Source organism: Schistocerca piceifrons, chromosome 7 (genome assembly GCF_021461385.2).
Source record: "Schistocerca piceifrons isolate TAMUIC-IGC-003096 chromosome 7, iqSchPice1.1, whole genome shotgun sequence".
In the NCBI taxonomy this organism is placed as follows: Eukaryota; Metazoa; Arthropoda; class Insecta; order Orthoptera; family Acrididae; genus Schistocerca; species Schistocerca piceifrons.
This window is the reverse complement of record NC_060144.1, coordinates 245,854,010-245,867,852: the sequence shown is the minus strand read 5'-3', so window position 1 is coordinate 245,867,852 and position 13,843 is coordinate 245,854,010. Positions and strand designations below refer to the sequence as shown.

Here is a 13,843-nt window from a genome sequence, read left to right as displayed (position 1 = left end):
TTCTCGGGTGAACTGTCAACGGTTTCATCCACATTATAAATATGATGAACAGGATGAATTCCTAATCTTGCGTTTTTTAGGGATATCGGAAAGCTAGTCTCCATAGATCCTGTTAAACTCTTTCCCTCTAAACACTGAGGAGTTTATTCATTCAATTTAATTGTAGCCTGTTACCTATAATCTCTCCACAAACTGTATTGATTCCTACAAAAATTATGCAATATGCATTAGGACTTAAATTTATCCTACACGATACTACATTGCCAATCGATATAGACAAACTAAGGCTAGTATTAGGTTATAGTCTTTTCTAGCCAGTATGACTGCTGGTTACAGTGATGTGGTATTTTGTTCAGTCTGGCATTTAGAATGCTGATCTCTATGCATCGTCATGGTAAATCCATAGGATATTTTGTTCTGGTTCTTTATTGAAGACGCCCCACGAATTTCCCATAATCTCATTATCACCTAAAGCATCTCTGTTTCTTCCTAGAACTCTTCAGAGTATTACTTCAAGTATGAAATCGTTTTGCTACTGTAGAAGAGTGCATCTTACCATCCCTAAACGCTTCATTCGCACTTTCCTTCACAACAGGGTCTCACCTCTCTTCCTCTTATTTCTGGACATATTTTGTAGGCTTCTTGATGCCAGCTGCGAAGCTCTGCAGAGGTTTTTTAGGCTTAGCCTTCCCAAAAGTTTGAAGAAAATTAAGAATTAGGTTTGGTATATAACAGTGAGTTAAAATTGTGTAAGTTTTTTTTTGCATGTTACTTCTGTTTCATTCGATTCATCCATCAGGTGACAGTTCACTGCATTGTGGATGGTATCCAGCTAAAACAGTTCACTGGAATCTTTTAGAAGTAGTCTCCCGATTTCACGTGAATCCCGGTAGGGCGGCTGGCAGGAGGAGCGTGGCAGCAGGCTTGCCCCATCCGTGAAATTGTTGTTATTTCCCGCGCTATTCAGTCCTGGTTTAAAACGATTTTTTCAGCAGTATAATTTGCGAATGCAGGTGATTAACAGATTATATTATGACTTGTGTAAAGGGACCACTTATGTCTTTATTTCGTTAGTTAGATGACATACCGTCTACTTGCTGAACTTCTTAAACAAAGTGCACTTATGAAGGCAAAATAGTTGATGGGAACATATCATAAATTCCAATTTTCTTGGTAAAAAAAGTGTCCTTTGCGTGCAGGCTGCTCTGTAACGAATAAAATGCATTGTTACACCAGTATTTTGTTTGGTTCGTCTTGTACTGAAAAAGAATGGTCATCAGCTTCTTTACGAGTATACGTGAGAAAAGAAATTTTGACAAGAACCTGGGAAACACCAGAATTCAAGCAGGCTCCTTCAAAGTCAAAAGAGTTTTCAGTTGTTGGATCATGGACGAACCAAACTTCTACCCATGAAACATTATCCGATTGCCAAATAACGTTAATTCGTTATCGAGAGACTTACTGATGTTTTTTTTTTCTTGGGAAACCAAGAGCTTGCATTCACAGGACACTTTGAAAATGAAAGTTCTGACAACAAAGGCAATTACCTTTAATTATTAGAACTTTTGTCTAGACAGAAACAATATTTGTGATTGTTTGCAGAGCACTTCTGAGTTCAAAGGCACATCAAGAACAATCAGAAACGAGTTAATGGAATTTGTTACCAGTGTCATTATCGCCTTAAAGAAGAGTTTCAGTCATGTCAGTTTTTTGGAGTGCAAGCGGATGAAACGTTGAATACTTCTTGTAATTCACAAATGAGCATTATTTCCAGGTTTCGTACACAAAACAATAACAAAGAAAGATTTAGTGGTTTACACAATGTTCTAACGGCATAACTGCTCGAGATTTGTCATAAATGGTACTCAGTGTCCTCGATGTTTGTATAGCTGCCATTCTTAATAAAACTCAATTCGTTTTTCTGCTATCCCTTTACTAAGAAATATTTATGTATGTCCCTGTGCACTTCTTCAACCCAAATTTACAAGTGACATTAGTATGTACAAAGCTAAAAAAAAAAAAAAAATCAACAGATTGTTAAAGGATATGAGTTCAGAACATACTGGGGCCTTCTATACTGAAAGCTGTAATACGGAATTTCACTGTGAAATAAGTTTTAGTAACTGTGACTTCCAGTCGCTTAAGATGTGGCCTTATGAGAACAAGATGACAATGCATATAGAAAAGCGTTCTGTAGATATTCAGATCATTCAGTTTACAGATATACTTGTCAAGAATCAGACTGGAAATTGTAAACCATATTTCCCAACAATTAAACTGAAATGCCTTCTCACAGCTTAACCATTCTTCAATAAAAAGCAAATGAAAATGAGTTAGGAAACACCTGCATTGGCGAACATAAATATTTACCACCTGCAGACCTTCTTAAAGAAACAATGGACAGTGAACTTCAAAATATTTATAACGAAGTAACAAAGTTTATCAAACTGATTGTTACAGTCCTTGTGACTATAGCTTGTGCCAAAGGAAGTATGAGTACCATTAAGGAATTAAAAATTGCCTTTGCTATTCAGTGACAAATGGTACTCTTAACAGTTGCAACAGAAATAATACTTGATTAAACAGCTTAAAAGTGACCAGAAAATTAAAGGTGACATGATTGATAACTTTGATACCGAGAAGAATCGACGCATGGACCTCCTGTATAAATAAGATATAACGTAAGCCTGCCCACAATTATTCCACTAGCTTCTCCACTGCTTGATGACGACGTACTTGAAAGGATACGAAGCAGCTGCAGCAAACCGCTTTCAATCGGATTTTTATATTAGGTCAAATACAGAAGTGGAAATGTGTTTTTAAATAACACATTTCATTAAAACAAAATTGTCGTAAAGGGATGGAATGACGGATGATTGCTTTGTTCCTGGAGATTTAGGAGAATGTAGTAGTAAGTGTAGAAATAAGTAACTCTTACGAGGGTGATCCAACTGATGGAGAAGTGGCCACTTTGACCACTGTTTCTGACGAGTATAGTGGCTACTTGGATCGGACGCCATGTCAGCATGAAACCACCACGCCGAAAGAAACAACAAAGAACTTCATTTGTAAGCCAAGGGAGATGTTTACCACTGATATTGTAAAAAGGTATTACTCCAAGTTTAAGTGAAGTAACAAGAATAATATAAATGACTTACCTTACATGAGACGACTTAAACTAAGAACAGTTTGTTTAAAAACTTAAAAGAAGAAGCTTCGTCTGTCAAATTCACGGACAACAGAGGTGCTGCGTGTTGGAACTAGTTCGACCACTTTCCGGCAAGCAGCAGCTCTTTCCAGCATAAGAAAGGTAGTCACTTTTTCCGTCCTCACTACTTTACACCACCTTCGAGTACCCACACTGTCTGCACGAAAAGATGAAAAGATGAAGACACTTGAATGATTTGGAAGAGAAGTAATATAGAATGAAAACTACTGCCGACCTAGTGCTTCATCCTCTGCTTATGACGTCCCAACACAGAGGTGTCGGATGGGGATGTGGCCACTTGCGAAAACGAAATAGTGTCTTCACTGTTCATCAAAAATAGTAAACAGCTAAGTAATAATGGAGATCAAACCAGTGACCAATGGTTGGCAGTCTGAGACGCTGGCCGATAAGTGGAGGATGCGGATTTGTTTAATTATGGATGGTAAAATTACGAAACCGGACGGATACATTTTGATATCTTGTTTGTTTCAACGTCTATAGGAACTATCGTAGAAATTAAAAGAAGAACTTTCGGAACAATTCACGACTTTCCCTCCAGCGATTTTAACCCCTAACCATCTGCTTGTAACAGAAGTACATTAACCAGCACTTTAAGTAACATTATGAGGAGATAACGCAGTGAGCGTTTCTCGCTCATAGCCTTGTTAAATGTTAGGGACACAGTAGTAGAGTTCTGGAGGCCACGTGGAAGTAGTCTGTGTAGAAGTGTGTCTGATATGAGTAAAACCAATCTGCCCGACATGATCCCATCGTTCATAGAGTATATAAGGCCATTAGACGAGCCTTACTACATTTTCCTCGATAGGTATGGGATGAAATGCATGTGTGGGTACATGGCGATGCAGTTACGAAAGACAATGGATTGAGCTAAGACGCCCTGAGGCATTTCCATGGAAACAAATCTAGCATTTTCGAAAAGATATAAATGAAGAAATAATAACTTATGGCATAGTTTGCATCTTAGGAGGAGGCTACGGAAGAATACTAAGCCTGGACTTTCCGAAGAGGACGCCGCGTACAAGTCGCGAAGAAAGCGAATGCTGTGTATGTGGCGTCGTCGAAGCTATTGGTGAATGGCACTGAGGTACGTTTTGATGTCTGACCACGTACTAGGAGCTCCCAGGGCTCGCAGTAACCTCATACCCACTTCGGCTCTTGTTTTCAGGGACTCCAAGGTGGAGCAATGGGACCGCCGTGTGAGAGTCGCGGAGGGTGGAAAAGCTGACGGGGTAAAGTCGAAGCTGTTGGCGAAGAAAATGAATTTACACACAATTGAGCGTTTGAGTTTACAGGCTGCTACGCTTGTAGTAAAAACGTTCTCAATCTCCTGTGTGTTTGATGTTGTGAAGATGGTCAGTTGGGTACAGGCAATAGAAGATGACAGAACAGGACGAGAAGTCACTAAGTGGCAAACCGACAGAACCATAGCAAGCGGTTTGTGGCGTTTGCATATTACATCAAGTTTTGTGTTGTAATGAGAATTTACGCTACATTACATAAATTTTTGTGTTATACCTAGAATACGTTGTGGAGTCACTACAGTACATGGATTACTGAAGAATGGGATACAGCCCGTCGGCTTTGGCCAATGACGTCAGAAGTTAACAGAATTGATGTACTGCACAGAATCACGTAATTCTAGAAGATAGCTTTCATCAGCCGTTGTACGATTGAACGATACGCCATACTCGCCCCCTCGCCCCCATCCCTGTGTGCCGTAAGAAATATTGGCGTTTTTATTGAATACGACAGACAGTAGTTACGAATCTTTACAGAGATCAGTTACTATTTCTACAATTTTACAGAAATAGATGTACTTCTAATTTTTATTTTTCATCTGGTCTAGGGATGGAGAAATCCTTTATCAGGGACTATTTCTTTGCAAGTAAGTGTCTGTTAAAATCTCTTATGAAAAGTTACATACTAGGAACAAAAGTTAAAATTGAAATAAAATACAGATAGTAAGTCTGGTAAATATTAAATTGCACATTGACATTTCAGGACATTTCCAAATTCAAATATTCATCCTACACAGTTTATACACGATGTTTAATATAATGTTTACCTCATACAAATCTCTCTATTCAAATTCACGAAAGGGTTTTGTGGGGAAATATTGTTCGTGGTAAATTCAAAGATCCCGCAGTTGATCGTGATCTCTCTGCTCTCACTGGTGGTTGTCTCAGCGATGCGAACGTTTAGTAACCGTGAGCAGTTTACACATCTTGGTGCCTTGTCAGAATCTAGTGAAAATATTCCATTCTAAGACGTACGACGAATAATATGAAGTTACAAAGTCGAAGAGTACCCACCGTACAGCACACCAGCCGCAAAATCCTGTCAGGTAAGTATCCAGGACATCATCTTCTTTTTGAATCATTGTGTTCTGTTTTCATGAATTTCCTTAAAATGTGTACCTAATAATAGATGAAGCGCTGATCAGCAACTTTTTTCCAACAACATTCCGTTATCCCCTGGCATTCCTCTATGGTATTTTCACGTAGAACTTTTCACGAAGAATTTGCTTACAGCTTTTGATCACTCACACTGTCCTTGATTCTGCGAAGTAATCCAACACGGCACCACTTGTGAAAACTCTTAAGACTGTTAAAACTAACCGCGATTGCTTATGTTCGTGGCATATGCAGCATGTCGTGTACTGACTTGTTTTTCCCTTTCATCAAAATCGCAACACAAAGTCTCATATAGCGTAGTCTCTCCACCTGTCCACCAAACAACATTATTTACAACCTCTTTCTGTTGCTGTTGTTCGCTTCTGCAACAAGCGGCACGGTACGATGTCTGCAATTAAATGTCCTGTTGCGTTTAAGAACAAGGTGAAGCATATGCGTCAGTCATCCTCATAAATTTCGCCTACAAGATTATCACACACTTCTAGTTTCACTATCTCAAACAGTAAATCAAGTATTCCTACACTTCTTCCCCTTTTAGTTTCTGATTTAGTCACAACTCTTTAACTTTCTCTTTCGTAATCACTGATGTCCTCTAACACTCCTCTTACTTCCCCTCTCTCAGCTGTCGACACGTTTTCATTGCTGCCAGTGCCCTCAGCTTAAAACTGACTATAACTTGTCTTTGTTGTTCTACTTGTCGTGAACTAATTAAACTCTGCTTCTATCTACTCTTTTTTTCCGATAGTTACGTTATAGTTATTTCTGAATACGAGTATAACATCCCATGTTCGACATAAGTCCTTTCACAACATTTGTGTCATTATTAACACAATGCAAAATAGTTAACATGGAACTTGAGAAATTGAGTCACACAGGCCAAGTAAATTGTATTGAATGCTACGCTAACACTTCGAAGTAACACAGACATATGACACTATTTTTCAACATAGTCATCATGCCACCGTAAACAATGGTCGGAACGTTTTAACAATCGTTACATTACTCGACGACTTCTGTTTGTTAGCCAGAGCAACATGATTTCTTGAAACGAGTCTTTGTCTCATTCTTATTCAGTGGACCTAGCGAAACTAGAGATTCAGTCAGCGCACAAAATAATCACATAACTCGCAGGATGGAGCCGAGTAAGGTGTTTGACAACCCTCGATATATTGACGGGTGCATACACTGCCGTTTTTCAGGCAGACATAAGAAAATGGTTCCCCTAGAACTTAGAACTACTTAAACCTTACTAAGCTAAGGACATCACGCACATCCATGCTCGAGGCAGGATTCGAACCTGTGACCGTAGCGGTCGCGCGGTTCCAGACTGAAGCGCCCAGAACCGCTCGGCCACACGGGCGGCTCAGGCAGACATACAACGAGAGAGTGTTGTACAAGGAAATTTGAAATCACGGTATGCAGAACATATGCCGAAAGATAACACGCACGCAAGCGCGCGCACACACACACACACACACACACACACACACACACACAGTAAACACCAAGGCAAACAATCAAAGTCGACGCCAGAATTGATCGACAGTGTATTGGCGGGTGAGGTTGCAGCAAGTCTGTCCTATTTGGTGTTGACAGCTTCTGAGAAGCACAGAGTGGCTTCGTGGTTCAGGGTGCCCTGTCACGGATTGCCCAGTCCCTCCCGCATGAGGTTCGAGTCCTCCCTCGGGCATCAGTGTGTGTGTTTTCTTATCATAAGTTAGTTTAAGTTAGTTTAAGTAGTGTGTAAGTCTAGGGACGATGACTTCAGCAGTTTGGTCCCTTAGCAATTCACAAACATTTCAACATTTTCTTGATAGCTTCCTACGTTGACCGTCTTTGGCTGTGTCATAGGATTATTGTTTACGCTGATAGAATTATTGTTTACGCTGTGTGTGTGTGTTTTTGTTGTGTGTTTTTTATTTTTGGTATATGCTCTGCATACACTGGTTTTAGATTTCCTGGTACACCGCACTCACGTTGTAATTCTGTCTTAAAAATGACCTATCGAAATATCGATTGTTGTCAACGACGTCACTTGGCTCCGTTTCCGTAAGTTATTCGACTATTTTTGTGCGCCGAGAGAAACTCTGGTTCCAATAGATCAGCTGGATAACAATGAGACACAGACTCGTTTCAAGAAATCTTGCCGTTCTCCAAACAGGTTTTAGTCGAACTGGTGGATAATCAACGAGGCGATATACGAACAGGGTTTGACAGCTGGACCAATGTCGTAAACGTTACTAGCACTCGAAACAAATACTGGAACACAAATTATTGTTTTCTTTTTTTGTTTTTCTTTGCAACAAGCGTACTGAATTAGACTGGCTAGTAATGGAAAAACTTGTTTGAAAATAACTAATTTACTATACATAGATTACGTGATTCTTGGTCATTTTTTCTTTTTATCGAGATGGTGAACGGTTTATTAGTAGATTCCTTTGAACGAATGGGAACAAGGGATTTTGTAGAAGTGAATGAAATGGATTCGGCATGCTGAAATCCGTAGCTGCATCTGTGTAGAACATTTTATCTGCTCCCGTACGGATAGGAAAAAAAGAATAGTGCCAAAGCACGGAAAATAGCGGACAGTACGGGCAGTAGATCCAATCACGTCGGGGGCAGCTCCCGAGCGCGTCAGAAGACAAACAGCAGACGGACGGGTCTGACCGCGTACACTCGGCTTCCCCCCTCCCCCCTCCCTCCGACCCCCTTTACCATCGCCCATCCACGCAGTGAGTCCGCGGAATCCGTTTATTGTGCCTGTTCCGCTCAATCCCGCAATCTGGTCGCCGTGGGAGCCGCCGTTTACGGTCGTGAATTCTAATATCTCTGACGGCAGGCGGAGCGCCTTAATGAGTTTTCTTCCCAACCCGTGTGCCACTCCCATAGTTCGTTTTCCGAAGCTTCTACTGGTTTTGGCGATGGACACTGGAGTGTCTGTTACAACGGTGAAAACTCTTTTGTCCGTTTTTTCCCCGCACTACTTTCATTTTTGTCTCATCCGGCCAGCAACACTGTGAAATGAAATTTCATCACAGTTTGCTGACGTCACATAGTACCGAATCGAATGGTGAATGTGGATACGAGAGCATGATTACAACGACTGTGTTGGTACAGGTAGCAAAATCAGTTGGACATATTTCGCCATAATTTTGATTTATTTTTACTGCTACAAGTAAACGATTTTATACTTATACGTGAAAATAGACATATCCTCCTCCCTTAATTAAGCTAGGTATGTTTTCACCACTCGCTCAGCTGTTCATATGTATAAATCTACTGCTTATCAAAAACTGATGCCTTTCAGATGTGTTATTAACTACTGATGACGTATAAACTTTGAAAATTCCTGGTAGATTAATACTGTGTGCCGGACCGAGACTCGAACTCGGGACCTTTGCCTTTCGCGGGCAAGTGCTCTACCACTGAGCTACACAAGCACGACTTCGCCTGAGTCGTGCTTGGGTAGCTCAGTGGTAGAGAATTTGTCCGCGATAGGCAAAGGTCCCGAGTTCGAGTCTCGGTCCGGCACATAGTTTTAATCTGCCAGGAAGTTTCATATCAGCGCACACTCCACTGTAGAGTGAAAATTTCATCCTAGAAACATCCCCCTAGGCTGTGGCTAAGTCATGTCTCCGCAACAAACTTTGTTAGACGTCAGGATATGAAAATTTTGATACAACGTGAACCGGAGCTCCACCGGAAAAACCTCGTACGCTCTTCGGAGATACTTTAATATTACTGACTCCTTCGTCTCCCGTGTTTCATTACAAAGCAATGATGTAATTACGATTTATTCAGTTTGATACGCTAACTATATCTGTTTTTCGGTTGTATTCAGTCAACCCCACCCAATGCGATCTCTTAACGCAAAGCAAGCTGCAATGGCAGATGCCAGTTTAGCTGCATCTATTATCCGTAGGTTGTGGATACGCTACAGGAAGATAAGTAAGTTCACAAGGCGAGTTGGACGGGGTCTACGATGCCTTGCAACCCCACGTGAAGGTCGATGAACATGTTATTCTCAGACGCTTCTAGTTTTTCTCTGAAGCAAGGTAATGGCCTGTTCGTCTGTGACGGCGTCGTGGTGAATGATATCAGACAAATTTTATCCAGAAAATCGACCGGTTCGGCTATTGTTCTGTGAAAGTGTGTGGAGGCATCCGTGTTGACAATGGTGCGGATCTTGTTGTTCGTTGTCCACGGTCGCCCTACAGCCAGGCAGTACATAGAACAGACCCTGTCGCACTATGCGATAGTTCCTGCATACGGTGGTGGCTTTGCATTCTTTCTCGTGCTTGATAATTGAAGGCCCCTCCTAGACCACCAGAGATGTCTTGCGCAACCTGGTAGTTGATGTAATGGCATGGCTAACGGCGAGTCCCGACCTAAAGTTCATGGAGAACGTGTGGGACGTATGGACAGATGTGTTCATGATCGTCCTCTATTGACGTTAGTGAAGTTCCAAAGTACGATCAAGAGCGCCCAGGATGACGGGAAGAATGATTGTTTCCACTTTGTTTTCAAAACCTATCTGATACATCAGTTCTCGTTACGTAAATGAGCGACTATGTAATAATGTTTTGTTGTATATTTTGTTTGTGAAAGATACAGGCGTAACACGCCCAGTCCTCTATTACTGCTCACTGGGTTGTTGCAGACGCCCAAAATCATACTCCCCAAATATTTTGAAAAGTTTCATTTCTTAGCAGTAATAAAGCCTGGAATATCCGATCAACAAAATGTACGAAACAAACACACATTAATAAAACAAATTAAATCTTTAAAAAAATAAAGCTAGTGGGGAAGTCTCTATGACAGAAGAGTTTTACTTCTTAAGAGTAGAAAAGCCAGGAATACACAATCACCAAAATGCACAATGCAAACCCAAACTAACAAACAAAGGAAAACTTAAAAAAAAGTAAAGCTAGTGGACAAGACCCTGTGACAGCGTAATGTTAGAAATTGTCTCTACAAAAAATACAAAATTAGCTAACATAATCTTTAAGGAATTTCGAAAAACATAAACATCCGAGGATCGTGTAAGGTAAACTTAATAGATCCACAACATATGAAAAGCAGTAAACAAGAAATTAACAGCTATAGAGGAGCTTCTGTACTGGGAGTTGCATATAAAATATTTTCCAACATTTTGCTAAACAGTAGAAATAGCACTGGACAGTGATTTAAGTGAATATCAAGGTGGTTTTAGGAATGACAGATCATGTTATGATCAAATATTTAATACGAAATGAATCTTTCACTACATATAATTGAATTAAAAAGATGTTGTTGTAATATTTGTCGATTTCCGAAAGGCGTTTGATTTCGTTGACAGACAAATCATAGACAAAATACTTGGAGAACTCGCTGTAAAGTCTAAATTACGAAGTCTAATTCGTGAACGCTTACAGTCACGTACCTAAATTAAAAGTTATGGGTACAATATCTCAGCTCTTCGAAATAAATATAGACGTACATACTGGTGACGGTCTATCACCCACTCTTCATAACTGTGATTCAGAAGAAAACAGCGAGAATCTGGAATGAAAAACTGAGTGGAAATGAAGTTTCAGCATTTATATTCAGATGAGGAAACTAATGCACTAGACAAAACTGTCCTGCATTTGCAAACGACTTTACTGTACTTCTGAAAAAGTTACGTCTGCTGTAACACATAGAAAGAAGAAGTAACCAAAAAGAAACAACTTAAAAGTTTATGCAGAAAAAGGAATTTTCATAAACATTAAAAACGCACGGAACAGTCTGAAAAAAGCATTACAGTGTCAGACCACACACAAGCGCTGCGACGTTTGCAACAATCCGATGTCTTGGGTTCTCTGTGATCAATCATTCTCCACACATTAACTGTAGTCGCAGTTGCGAATGTGGATAATCATCAGCTGTGTAACGGAATGTCGACGGTAAAATTTTCTGTTGGACCAGGCTCGAAACTGGATATCCCGCTTATTGCGAGTGGTCACCCTTGCCATTTTTAAGCTTTTTTTCTGGTAATAGTTAATTCGTATTTATATCTTTTTTCCCATTATAAACTGACATTGGCTTCGTGATCCATCAAATATCTCAGGAATTACTGCAGGGATTTTGATCTGGTTTTCGGTAATATATAAGAGTGATTCACGAGGAACGTTTGTGCATATAATTTACAAATAGTTCTTGCTTATTGGCTGAGCTATAAGTTAAGTGCCCTGCCACTGTGAAAATATCTTTCCCATCTAGCAGTGGCAGGCATGCATCCACCAACTACTGCACCATGCCAGTGCCAGCATCACAGCTCCTTTACGAACAGCTCACTCTACGCAGAATCTTTCCCTGACAGTCTATCTTATGACACGTACAACAAATGTGATGTTTCAAAGCAAAGTAATACTGGTACTTTATGCAGATTACACTTCCATTGTTTGGGCTGAAGTTTCAGTATCCCATAATATATCCATTGAAACACAGTTGGACATTTGCCCAATGGCCCAATGGCCCAATGGCCAGCAAAACCTTTTTTCTCTGGAGACTTCTGTCAGATCTTCTTGCCAATGATCACAAAATGGATGAGGGCAGATGGAGCCCATACACCCAAATGACAATACCTTGAAAATAAAGTCATCAACCAGAAACTTATGTGGATACACAGTTTTCAAGAGTCCACACTTTTTAAAAAGCCAGCTGTAGAAATACTAAACACGGAAAAAAACTTTTCGAGCTCGGCTATTGGGAATTCCACCTCGCAGACGTAGTCGTCTAATAGCTTCTCGTAAGTGTTTTGGCTGTAATGGTCCTGTTTCACCCTGTTTATCCATCACATCGCCAACAAAAACTTTAGCAATTGCTGACAACATCCTGTGAGACAGAACATCCCATAATTGTCTGCATCAACCTCGTAATAGATGCCTTTGGAAAAGCTGGCCTCCTGTTCACTTCATATCTATCCAGTTGATCTTAAGTGAAATTGGATGCCAATACTTGCAATTTCTCTCGTTCCTCCTCTTGTAACTCCTTCGTGCTCTATGCTTCCTTCTTCTTTTCGTTTTTTTCTGCTGCATCTATTTTTTTAATTCAAAATACCCGATGTGAAACTCCCAGAGCTGTGATGATCTTCGTTTTGTACAGGTCTTTCACGAGAATGTTTCATAAACTCGCCTCTATTACTAAGAATGTCTTCAAGTGCACGGGCCGCTCTGTTTAGATTAGCGTCCTCTGCTTCGTTGTCATCGGAATTGTCATCGGAATCCGAATGTACATTTTGGCTGACACTTTCTCGCTTGATATCCAGAGTATCATCCTGTGCTTCAAACGTACTTTCAAGAAACTGTGGCGGTGATAGTTTAACGTCCGCTGTTGGAGCGCATACTTCACTAGCTCACTCTCATTTGCATAATCGTCGTTGGAAAATATATTTTCCATTTCCTTTTGAAACGCAGTAACAACTTTACTCTTCACGCATAACACCAATGACTTGAACAATGCGCACTCCACATCTGCCATTAGGCTACTCGAGTGCGACTCACACCAGACCGAAACTTCCATATGTTGTCAACCACGTGTCTACAACCTTACCTCGTACATTTATTATGTATATTCCCATACAGGGGAGACATTTTACTTGAAATATGCTTTCTCGGTGCCGGCGGATAAATACGATATTACAGTGCCTGTGTTATTGCAAATTACAATGCAGTGATCCTTTATCCGCCGACACCGAGCAAGAGACTTTCAAATAAAATATCTCTCCTGCGTGGGAATATACATGATGGACGTACGAGTAGATCAAGTTTTAGACAGATGGTTGACGATACATGGAAGTTAGAGGATGGCATTGAGTCGTTCGCGTGTAGCCAAATGGTAATGCTACATCTCGTGATAAGCGGGTTCGAGTCCCGGTCAGCCACAGATTTTCAATGTAGTCATTCCGTTATACATCTGATGGTTATCCAAATGCACAACTGCGGATGCTTTTGATCTGTTTCATAACGGCTGTAGTCACCACAGTGTCTGTTCCTTCGAACATGCATTCATCTCCCAAGGGACTTTGCATAGTAATTCAGAATAACACACATCCTGCAATATCGTATTCTCCATACAGTCCCGACTAGACACCATCCGATTTTCATCTGTTTCCAGAACTTAAAGAACACCTTCGAGGACTTCATTTTGACATGATAAAGATGGGAATTTAAAGAAATGG

The 13,843-nt window shown here is 40.5% G+C and overlaps 1 pseudogene; it reads right to left on the bottom strand.

Moving 5' to 3' along the window:
- Nucleotides 1-12,335: 12,335 nt before the first annotated feature.
- LOC124805596 overlaps nt 12,336-13,843 on the bottom strand; it is a 79,024-nt pseudogene continuing 77,516 nt past the window's right edge.